The 10,994-nt window shown below is 46.4% G+C and overlaps 1 pseudogene; it reads left to right on the plus strand.

Annotated features, from left to right (window-relative positions):
- The first annotated feature begins 10,815 nt into the window (after positions 1-10,815).
- LOC134995912 (U1 spliceosomal RNA) lies at positions 10,816-10,994 on the plus strand (annotated as a pseudogene).

A 10,994-nucleotide genomic window follows, 5' to 3' on the forward strand; every position in this document is an offset into this window, starting at 1 on the left:
GCTGGGTTTTTGGCAGAGTCATGTCTCTAATTGCTTGAATTCTATCAGTGGTCAGGTGTCTCAGTCCTTGTGTTAGACAGTGTCCCAAATATTTTACCTTAGTTTGGCATAATTGCAACTTGTCTTTGGAAACCTTGTGTCCTGTGTCTGAAAGATGAAACAGGAGCTGTTTCGTATCCTTCAGGGATGCTTCCAATGAATCAGAACACAGTAGTAGATCATCCACGTACTGTATTAATACTGATCCACTCTCTGGTTGGAAAGACTGTAAACAATCATGCAAAGCCTGGGAAAATATACTTGGACTGTCTATGAAACCTTGTGGTAATCGAGTCCATGTGTATTGGACTCCTCTGTATGTGAATGCAAACAAATATTGGCTGTCAGGGTGCAGAGGTACCGAAAAGAAAGCGGAGCAGAGGTCAATAACAGTGAAAAATTTCGCAGTGGGAGGGATTTGCATAAGGATGACAGCTGGATTTGGCACTACGGGGAACTGACTCTCAACTATTTTGTTGATCCCCCTTAGATCCTGCACTAGCCGGTAACCCCTCCCCCCACTCTTTTTCACAGGGAAGATGGGACTATTGGCAGTGCTGGACGTTCTTACCAGAATACCCTGTTGTAGCAAGCGCTCTATTACGGGATACACTCCTAACTCCACCTCTGGCTTCAGAGGGTACTGTGGGATTTTTGGAGCTATCCTACCATCTTTTACTTGTACAACTACTGGAGCTACGTTTGCCATTAATCCAGTGTCCTGTCCATCTTTAGTCCAAAGTGACTCTGGTATCTGGGATGTCATTTCTTCTACTTTGGATGGAGTCCTATTTGTCATAATGGTATGTGACATTAATTTTGATGGGGAGTCTAACATGTCTCGCACTTCCTGAGCGTGATTCTCAGGTATGTCCAAGAATACACCTTCAGGAGTACAATAAATGACGCACCCCATTTTACACAATAAGTCTCTTCCCAGGAGATTAGTCGGTGCCGATGCAGCCAGCAAAAAGGAATGCTTGGTATGTAAAGGCCCTACTGTAATCTCGGCTGGTTTGCTAACAGGGTAGTGCTGGACTACTCCCGTTACCCCTATGGCTGGAATTGTCTTACCAGTGGTTCTCATGCCCACTGTCGAATTTATCACTGATTTGGCCGCCCCTGTGTCTACAAGAAAGTTTAATGATTTACCAGCTACATTGATTGCAATTTCAGGTTCACTCCCAAGGCTTGCAATCAATTTTACTGGCTGCAGATTACAGGTATGGCTACACCCCTATTGGGTATGGTGACCTCCCTGAATCCCGCTGGCAGCAACTACTTGTGAAGGGGTTAAATGGGAACTGCCAGGAGTTTGCCAGTCTCTGTTCGGGGGGTATCTTTTTGTTTCTCCTGCATGTGGCTCATAACTCCGTCTCTGCGGACCTTGCTCCCAATGTCGTGTGTCGTGTCGTTGTCTAGGGGGTTGGTAAGATCTTTGCGAATTTTTCGCTCTACAGTCTCGTGCTATGTGTCCCTGTTTATGACAAAAATAACATGTTACCACATTTGACTTACCCACAGGGTTTGGTGATATAAACACAGGCTGTTTTGTGGTCAGGGCCTGTATACTTACTGACATTAACTTATCACCTTGCGACTCCCTGTGTCTGGTGATATTCCGGTCGTGATCAATAGCAGCCTCTCTCAAAGTAGCCACTGACAGACCTCGCCAACATGGTTGCGTGGTCTGTACCCTTGTCTTTAATGCTTCTTTTAAACCATCCATTAGCACAGATACTGCTACTTCTTGATGGTTTGCATTGGTCCTAATGTCCTCTATGCCAGTGTACTTTGCCATTTCTAATAATGCCCGGTGAAAATAATCAGCAGCTGTTTCTGTCTCTTTTTGTTTAATGGAAAAAATTCTATTCCATTTGGCTACAGCTGGGAAATACTCCTTTAACTGTAAATTTATTCTTTTTACGTTATCTTTGTTGTACACATCTGTAAGAGGTACATCCAGATCCAATCCACAGTCAGCTAAAAATTGAGCTGAGTCGACATTGGAGGGTAAACATGCCCTCAGCAATATCTGCCAGTCTTTGTTATTGGGCTCTAAAGTGTTTCCTAGGTCTCTGATGTATTTTTGGCTAGCAACTAAGTCTTTTCTGGGGTCAGGGAATTCAGACACTATGGTCCTTAATTCCATTCTGGAAAATGGGATATACATGGCAATGTTCCTGATAGGAGTGACTCCTGATGTGTCAGTTTTCCCATTTGGAACAGCTATTACCCTAACAGGATTAAGTCTACTAACATCATTCTGTGTAGATTCTACAGCCTGTGGTGAAATGGTTTCAGCATAGTGTAAGGTGCCGTACTTACCCGTTGATACGACCTCACCTGTCCCTCCGCTAGGGGGCTTTGTTACTAATCTTATGGGTTGGGCCGTGCCTACTGTCGTTTCTGATATAGTGGCTGCTAGAGAGAGCGCCGATATTGTTGCCGATTCGTCCTCTTGATCACACTCCTGGGGAAAGTTCAAAACAGGGTACAACTTGCACGGGTTAATGCTTGCATTGGTTAACTTATTAACATTATCCTTAACATTTATACAGTTGCTAAGTGCCTGTTTGTTACCCCCTGATGCGTCATTCTCCGCAACCAATTTCTCTCCTGATATGTATGGTGGCGGCGGGGCCGTGGCTATCAGTTTCCTGATAGGGCCAGATCCCGCCGCCAGAGCCAATCCTCTCTGTATTTCACCCTCCTGTTGCCATAGCTGCAAATAATCATAATGTTGGATTCGTCTCTTTGTTGATTTAATGAGACATATCCTCCTCCTTAAATTCATTAACACTTCTGGGCTGAAGCTACCTACTCTTGGGAATTTCTCCCCGTCATGTACTGTCATTCTCTCCCATTCATCACATAAAATTTCTGTATGTAAACCATATTTTTCACACATTACATACCTTGCCGACCCGACTGGTCGGTTTACTGAATCAACCCGAACCGAGGTTGATCGCCCCCTTCCTGAACAACTGGCCCCCATAATTTGCAGGTGTTGCTTGCTCTACCTCTGACCTTTATCTCAGGGTCTTCAGCGAACCCTTACAAAAAACCAAAATATTAAAAGATAGGTTGACGGTGAAGTTTACCGAGCACCTCACTCACTCGCCCACGCCGACCAATACGCCCACACACTGATATAGCGCTGGCGTACTCGACCCAGGGCCCCTATGAACCTCTATTTACTGGAACATGCGAGAGATATCCGAAGAACACTTACTCTTTCCAGTAACTATTGGTTGTTGGACAATTCCTGAGTGACCAGCGAACTTCCCTTCAGAAAATAAAAAATTACACAAATAACGTCAGAATGTACAAATAGTTTTATGACCGGGTTTGTACACAAATGGTACTGGTCAGACTAACTTAATGCACACAATTACGTGCGGTACAATCGTTCAGCACATAAGCAACTAATCTTATGTACGGAGCGACCAGTGGAATCGACATTCAGCAGCTGCGAATTCCTTCAGCCTGAGCTTTTTATGGCCTATATGGGTGTCGCACCAACCCTTCTTGGTGTTGTGCCTTGTCTCTATAGCGGACTTCCTTGTCTGCTGTACTTGGACCTCCTGGTCTGTTATGCGACCTCCTGGTCTGACCTCCTGGTCTGTTACAGTATGACCTCCTGGTCTGCTACACTCTAATGCTCAAATTTTATGTTTAACCAGAGATGCCTCCCTAGCCACCACGTATGTCACTTACACGTATGTACTTCACGAGAACTCGATGATTTCTGTGGTTCAATCCCCAAAATTGTAAAAACAAACACTCACTCACCACATACACACTTTTGTTTCTATTTCTATTTCTGCGCAGAAATTTTTCTTTAGACCAGATGTGTTGTAAATTTGGAGAAGGATCTGTTAATTTAAATTTCGGATTTAAAATAGATTTGCGCTATTTATCGCCTGTTGCGCTATTTATCGCTTGTTGCGCTATTTATCGCCTGTTGCGATATTTATCGCTTATTGCGCTATTTATCGCTTATTGTGCTATTTAAAAATCAACACTATCGTGTGATTTGAGTTACGTGGGCGTACCCAGACGCTCCGTTGCATAATTTACGCTGCGTGCGTCGGCCTTTGCGTACGCGAGTCTCAGCCTTTTGTTAGAGACACGTGTATACAAAACCAATGTCCACCGTAACACAACTAACACGTTTTATCAATGTAGATGATCCTCAGTCGTCTACCGTGCAACACACCAATCTCTCCTTTTACCTTTAGGTAGAGCTGCGTGTGTGCTTTACACTTTATCCCTTAACGCATTACTTTTACACTTTAACTATGAAATAGCGACAAATCTCTCTTAGCACGTTTTATCAATTATAAAATGGCAAACAGGAGAGTGATATATGAAAATACACGAATGAAAAAGAAATGCAGATATGCGTGTGTGCGTACGCAAGATAGAAATAAACAGTTTTAAAAGACACTAGTGTGTTGTTCTTACCTCCGGTTCCCGGATTCCTTCAGCACCCTTTACTAAGCGAAACAGACGCTTATCCCGTCAGCACTGCGAAGAATATGATCTCCCGCCCTTTGCTGATGGATAATGTCTGCTGAAATTACCTAGCAGAGATATGTGAAGGACAGGACGAGCCGCCAATTGATAAAGCTAAATATTTATCTTATTTAAAACCCTTTGTGAGGTCTAAGAACACTGTACGCTATTTGCGTATGGAGTACCGTAAGGGTACGCTCGTTGCGTAACAATCGCTTAGCCGTGGTCGAGACGCTCAAGCGTCACGTTCGCTCACGGCCAAGAGATCACAGGCAGGCACGCTATTGGCTGCTGACTAACGTAATGGTTCGCTATAGCGTAACGGACGCTGTATCGGGAGCGGGCTGCTCAAGCGATACAGACGCTCACGAGAATACGCTGTTGGTATCGGGCACACTTATAGGTGAGCGACTACCGTAATGCTACGCTATCAGCGTAGCGGACGCTCGAGACCACGAGGAGATCACGAGCGGCGCTGACGCTCACAATGTTAAACCTTTATGTCTAAACCACAAACAATGTAATTTGCTGTAAAACCTTAGTGTAGAGATAGGGTGTAAATGCAACACTGTATAACCTTATTAACTCAAAAGCTGTTCGAGCGTCACCGACGCTCTGAGAATACTTAACACTATAAGAAATACACAAATACCGTGCTTAGGGTCCAACGCCTAATATATATATTATGAATGTTATACTTGCAAAAGAATTAATACAATACAAGTCATACACTACAATATAACATAGACTAACTAACCAGGTAACTACACAGTAAATACAATACAAGTACGTTTAAGAGAAAATGAGAGAAAGAGAAGAGAGAGAGAGAAAGATATGGCCCATAATAACAAGAAAAGACAATATGATTACGGAGAAAACTTACGCACAAAGGAAACGATCGCATGCGCCTCTGGACATCCAGCTCCCGATTTTCAGCAATGATAACCGATGAAGAGTGAGTGCTGGATGTGATCGGCCTGTCTATTTATGCCCCACACACAATACAATTCAATGGTCCCTACAATCTCATTGTTCATTGGACACAGGAATTCGTCTTCGCATTATAACAAAAGGTCATAGGTTGATTCATACAGGTGGGCTGTGACTATTTCCAACAGCTCAGGTGGGAGGGAAACTGGGTTTCCCGCCGCATGGATAAGTAAATGCAAATACAGTAAATGTTCATAAACTTCTTATGTCCATAACTATTCGCACGAGCGATTGATCCGCTTCAAACCAACACCGGAATATTGCTAATTAAATACTCTTCCGATGGATACTAAACACCACTGTATTACTCCTGTCTGACCCTTCGTATCAAACAATGAGGGATCTCTCTGTCCAGGAACATACTACATTAACTAAACTTTCAGACTCTATCAAAGGGACCATAATCTACAAAATGCATTATATGGTGAAAAAATGTAACGAAAGAGTTGCCCGCTAGACGCACACAATCTCTACCGTAAATGCGCATACCGTGCGCCTGCGGGTGCCCGCAACAGCGAGTATGCGCACGCACGGGAGAGCGCACGCATGCGCAGCAGGGACACATATGAGGTGCAAATATGGCAGTGTGCATCGTGATATTTTTCTGACTTTGACAGCTTACATGATTCTCCGCCCAGCGAAGAATTCTGGTGGCTTCCGCCATCGCCACTCTGCTCCTTGTGCCGCCTTGGCGGTTTACATGAACTAGTGCGGTGACGTTGTCTGACTGGATCAGAACTGGTTGGTCGCGAAGTAAGGTCTCCGCTTGACATAGGGCGTTGTATATGGCCCTTAGCTCCAGGATGTTGATGTGAAGACAAGTCTCCTGACTTGACCAAAGACCTTGGAAATTTCTTCCCTGTGTGGCTGCTCCCCAACCTCGGAGGCTCGCGTTCGTGGTCACCAGGATCCAGTCCTGAATGCCGAACCTGCGGCCCTCTAGAAGGTGAGCACTCTGCAGCCACCACAGGAGAGATACCCTGGCCCTGGGGGACAGGGTGATCAACTGATGAATCTGTAGATGTGACCCGGACCACTTGTCCAGTAGGTCCCATTGCAAGATCCTCGCATGGAACCTGCCGAAGGGAATGGCCTCGTATGATGCCACCATCATTCCCAGGACTCGAGTGCAGTGATGCACTGACACCTGTTTTGGTTTCAATAGGTTCCTGACCAGAGTCATGAGTTCCTGGGCCTTTTATATCGGAAGATAAACCCTTTTCTGGTCCGTATCCAGAATAATGCCCAAGCAAAGTCAGACGAGTCGTAGGAACCAACTGCGACTTCGGGATATTGAGAATCCAGCCGTGTTGCTGTAACACCTTCAGTGAAAGTTATACGCTGTTCAGCAACTGCTCTCTTGATCTCGCTTTTATGAGGAGATCGTTCAAGTACGGGATAATTGTGACACCTTGCTTTCGCAGGAGCACCATAATTTCCGTCATTACCTTGGTGAAAATTCTCGGAGAAAATTCTGGAGAGACCAAACGGCAACGTCTGAAATTGGTAATGACAATACTGTACCGCAAATCTTAGGTACGCCTGATGAGGTGGATAAATGAGTACATGAAGGTATGCATCCTTTATGTCCAGAGATATCATAAAATCCCCCCCTTCTAGGCTGGCGATGACCGCTCTTAGCGATTCCATCTTGAACTTGAACCTTTTCAAGTATAGGTTCAGGGATTTTAAATTTAATATGGGTCTGACCAAACCGTCCGGTTTTGGGACTACAAACAGGGTCGAATAATTTCCATTTCCTTGTTGAAGCAGGGGAACCTTGACCACCACCTGTTGAAGATACAATTTGTGAATTGCATTTAACACTATCTCCCTTTCCTGGGGAGAAGATGGTAGGGCCGATTTGAAAAACCGGCGAGGAGGCACCTCTTCGAATTTCAGCTTGTAACCCTGAGAAACAATTTCTATTGCCTAGGGATCCACCTGCGAATGAACCCAGATGTGGCTGAAAACTCGAAGACGTGCCCCCAACTGGGCGGACTCCTTTAGCGGAGCCCCAGCGTCATGCGGTGGATTTTGTAGAGGCCGGGGAGGACTTCTGTTCCTGGGAACTAGCTGTGTTGTGCAGCTTCTTCCCTCTGCCCTTACCTCTGGCAAGAAAGGACACACCTCGTACTTTCTTGTTTCTCTGTGATCGAAAGGACTGCATTTGATAATGTGGTGCTTTCTTAGGCTGTGAGGGAATATAAGGCAAAAAATTTGATTTACCAGCTGTAGCTGTGGAGACTAGGTCCGAGTGACCTTCCCCAAACAATTCCTCACCCCTGTAAGGTAAAACCTCCATATACCTTTTTGAGTCGGCATCACCTGTCCATTGCCGGGTCCATAGGACTCGTCTAGCAGAAATTGACATAGCGTTTATTCTAGAACCCAGTAGACTAATGTCACTTTGAGCATCTCTTATATATAGGACAGCATCTTTTATATGCCCTATGGTCAATAACATAGCATCCTTATCTAGGGTCTCAATCTCTGCTGATAAGGTATCTGTCCATGCTGCCACCGCGCTACAACCCCGGCCGACGCAATTGCCGGTCTGAGTAAGGTACCAGAATGTGTGTAAATGGACTTTAGGGTAACCTCCTGCTTGCGGTCAGCATGGTCCCTGATGGCAGCCGTATCCTGGGATGGCAGCGCTACCTTTTTGGATAAGCGTGTCAATGCTTTATCCACCCTAGGGGAGGATTCCCACCGTATCCTGTCCATTGGCGGGAAAGGATACGCCATAAGAATCCTTTTGGGAATCTGCAGCTTTTTGTCTGGAGATTCCCAAGCTTTTTCACATAATTCGTTCAACTCATGTGAGGGGGGAAAGGTTATCTCAGGTTTCTTTCCCTTATAGATGTGTACCCTCGTGTCAGGGACAGGGGACTCTGTGATGTGCAAAACATCTTTTATTGCAATAATCATATATCGAATACATTTAGCCAATTTTGGCTGTAACTTTGCATCATCGTAGTCGACACTGGAGTCAGAATCCGTGTCGGTATCTGTGTCAACTATTTGGGATAGTGGGCGCTTTTGAGACCCCGAAGGTCCCTGCGACATAGGGACAGGCATGGGTTGACTCCCTGACTGTTCCCTAGCTTCAGCTTTGTCTAATCTCTTGTGTAATAAGTTTACATTAGCACTTAAAACATTTCACATATCCATTCAGTCAGGTGTCGGCGTTGTCGATGGAGACACCACATTAATTTGCTCCTGCTCCTCTCTAGGAGAGCCTTCTACCTCAGACATGTCGACACACGTGTACTGACACACCATACACTCAGGGAATCCTCTTATCTGAGGACAGTTCCCCAACAAGGCCCTTTGGAGAGACAGAGAGAGAGAGTATGCCAGCACACACCCCAGCGCTATATGACCCAGGAAAAAAACACAATAATTTTATGTTTACCCAGTAGCGCTGTATTTCCATATATATATGCGCCTAATTATGTGCCCCCCTCTTCTTTAAGACCCTCTTTCTACCGTGGTATAAGCAGGGGAGAGTCCGTGGAGCTTCCCCTCAGCGGTGCTGTGGAGAAAATGGTGCTGGTGAGTGCTGAGGGAGAAGCCCCACCCCCTCAGCGACGGGCTTCTGTCCCGCTCAAATATAGTAAAAAAATGGCGGGGGCTCTTATATATATATATACAGTGCCTAGCTGCATATATATTTATTTTGCCAAAGAGAGGTCTATATTGCTGCCCAGGGCGTCCCCCCTGAGCCCTTCACCCTTACACTGACTGCCGTGTGTGAGGTGTATGGGAGCAATGGAGCACAGCTTTACTGCTGTGCGTTACCTCAGTGAAGATCATGAAGTCTTCCGCCGCCTCTGAAGTCTTCTTTTCTTCTCATACTCACCCGGCTTCTATCTTCCGGCTCTGCGAGGGGGACGGCGGCGCGGCTCTGGGACGGACGGCGAGGGTGAGACCTGCGTACCGATCCCTCTGGAGCTAATGCTGTACAGTAGCCTAAGAAGCAGAGCCTATCAACTCACAGAAGTAGGTGTGCATCTCTCCCCTCCGCCCCTCGATGCAGGGAGTCTGTTGCCAGCAGGCTCCCTGAAAATAAAAAAATCTAACAAATATACTTTCTGTCAGGAAACTCAGGAGAGCTCCCTGAAAAGCACCCAGTCTCCTCTGGGCACAGTAGTAAACTGAGGTCTGGAGGAGGGGCATAGAGGGAGGAGCCAGTGCACACCCAGATCTAAAGTCTTTCTTTAAGTGCCCATGTCTCCTGCGGAGCCCGTCTATCCCCCATGGTCCTTACGGAGTCCCCAGCATCCTCTAGGACGTAAGAGAAAAATTATGCTGGCAGAAAAATCCAATTGAGTGATTAAACAGCTCCAGAGCTGCTCTGTAAGGCAAGTAAAAGGGTGTGGGCCCTGCAGCACTACCTGTAGTTTGCATTGTGCATTGGAAGCCTAGTTTGCTGTCTGTTTCCACTTCTTTTTTCTTGAGCCCCTCCCGTCTATACCCTTGTGCACTATCCTGACTTCTCCTCCCGTCTGCTTACTTTGTGCCTTCCAATGCACAATGCAAACTACAGGTAGTGCTGCAGGGCCCACACCCTTTTACTTGCCTTACAGAGCAGCTCTTGAGCTGTTACAGTGCCCAGCTGCTGCAAGAAATCAGCGTGAATGCTTCAGGGGCTGGGGCATGGCCAACATGAGCCCCACACCGAAGGAGGGTGGGGGTGTTTAATGCGAACTAGGGGTCTCGCACAATGCGAACTACAGGTAGTGCTGCAGGGCCCACACCCTTTTACTTGCCTTACAGAGCAGCTCTGGAGCTGTTACAGTGCCCAGCTGCTGCAAGAAATCAGCTTGAATGCTTCAGGGGCTGGGGCATAGCCAACATGAGCCCCACACCGACGGAGGGTGGAGGTGTTTAATGCAAACTAGGGGTCATCCAAGTGCCGCAAAAGGCCGCCATGCCCTGCACGCCCCTTTTCTCTTTTCATATGCAGACGAGGGTTGAAGCCAACTTTGACCCACTGCTTGGATGACATCGCCATATGCAAATCCATCTGCTGCAGGCCTTCCCCCAGGAATGCTTGCACTAGTTGTTGCATTTGGTTTGTTGTTTGGGGGTGCTTCAGTATTAGGCAGCCTTCTGCCCTCCCATGTTCATCTGAAAATATGTGTTCTCCCTGCAGTTGTTGTCCCCAGATGAGAGTTCCCTTGTGCTGCCTCAGTTGAATCTCCTTTACTTGACAGAGATGTGCCTGAGCAGCGGCCCTCCCCAGCCCTATCCCAAATCATACTTATTTTGCATAGGAGATACCATGGTCATGAAGACTGTTCTCCCAGGGTGCGGTTCATTCATTGCATTCTGGGTATGCTGACCCCTGTGATTTCCCCAAATGTGGGAAACTCGACTGCATTATTTAATGCGAACTAGGGGTCATCCAAGCACCGCAAAAGGCCGCCATGCCCTGC

The sequence above is a fragment of the Pseudophryne corroboree genome, unplaced genomic scaffold (assembly GCF_028390025.1).
Source record: "Pseudophryne corroboree isolate aPseCor3 unplaced genomic scaffold, aPseCor3.hap2 scaffold_142, whole genome shotgun sequence".
In the NCBI taxonomy this organism is placed as follows: domain Eukaryota; kingdom Metazoa; phylum Chordata; class Amphibia; order Anura; family Myobatrachidae; genus Pseudophryne; species Pseudophryne corroboree.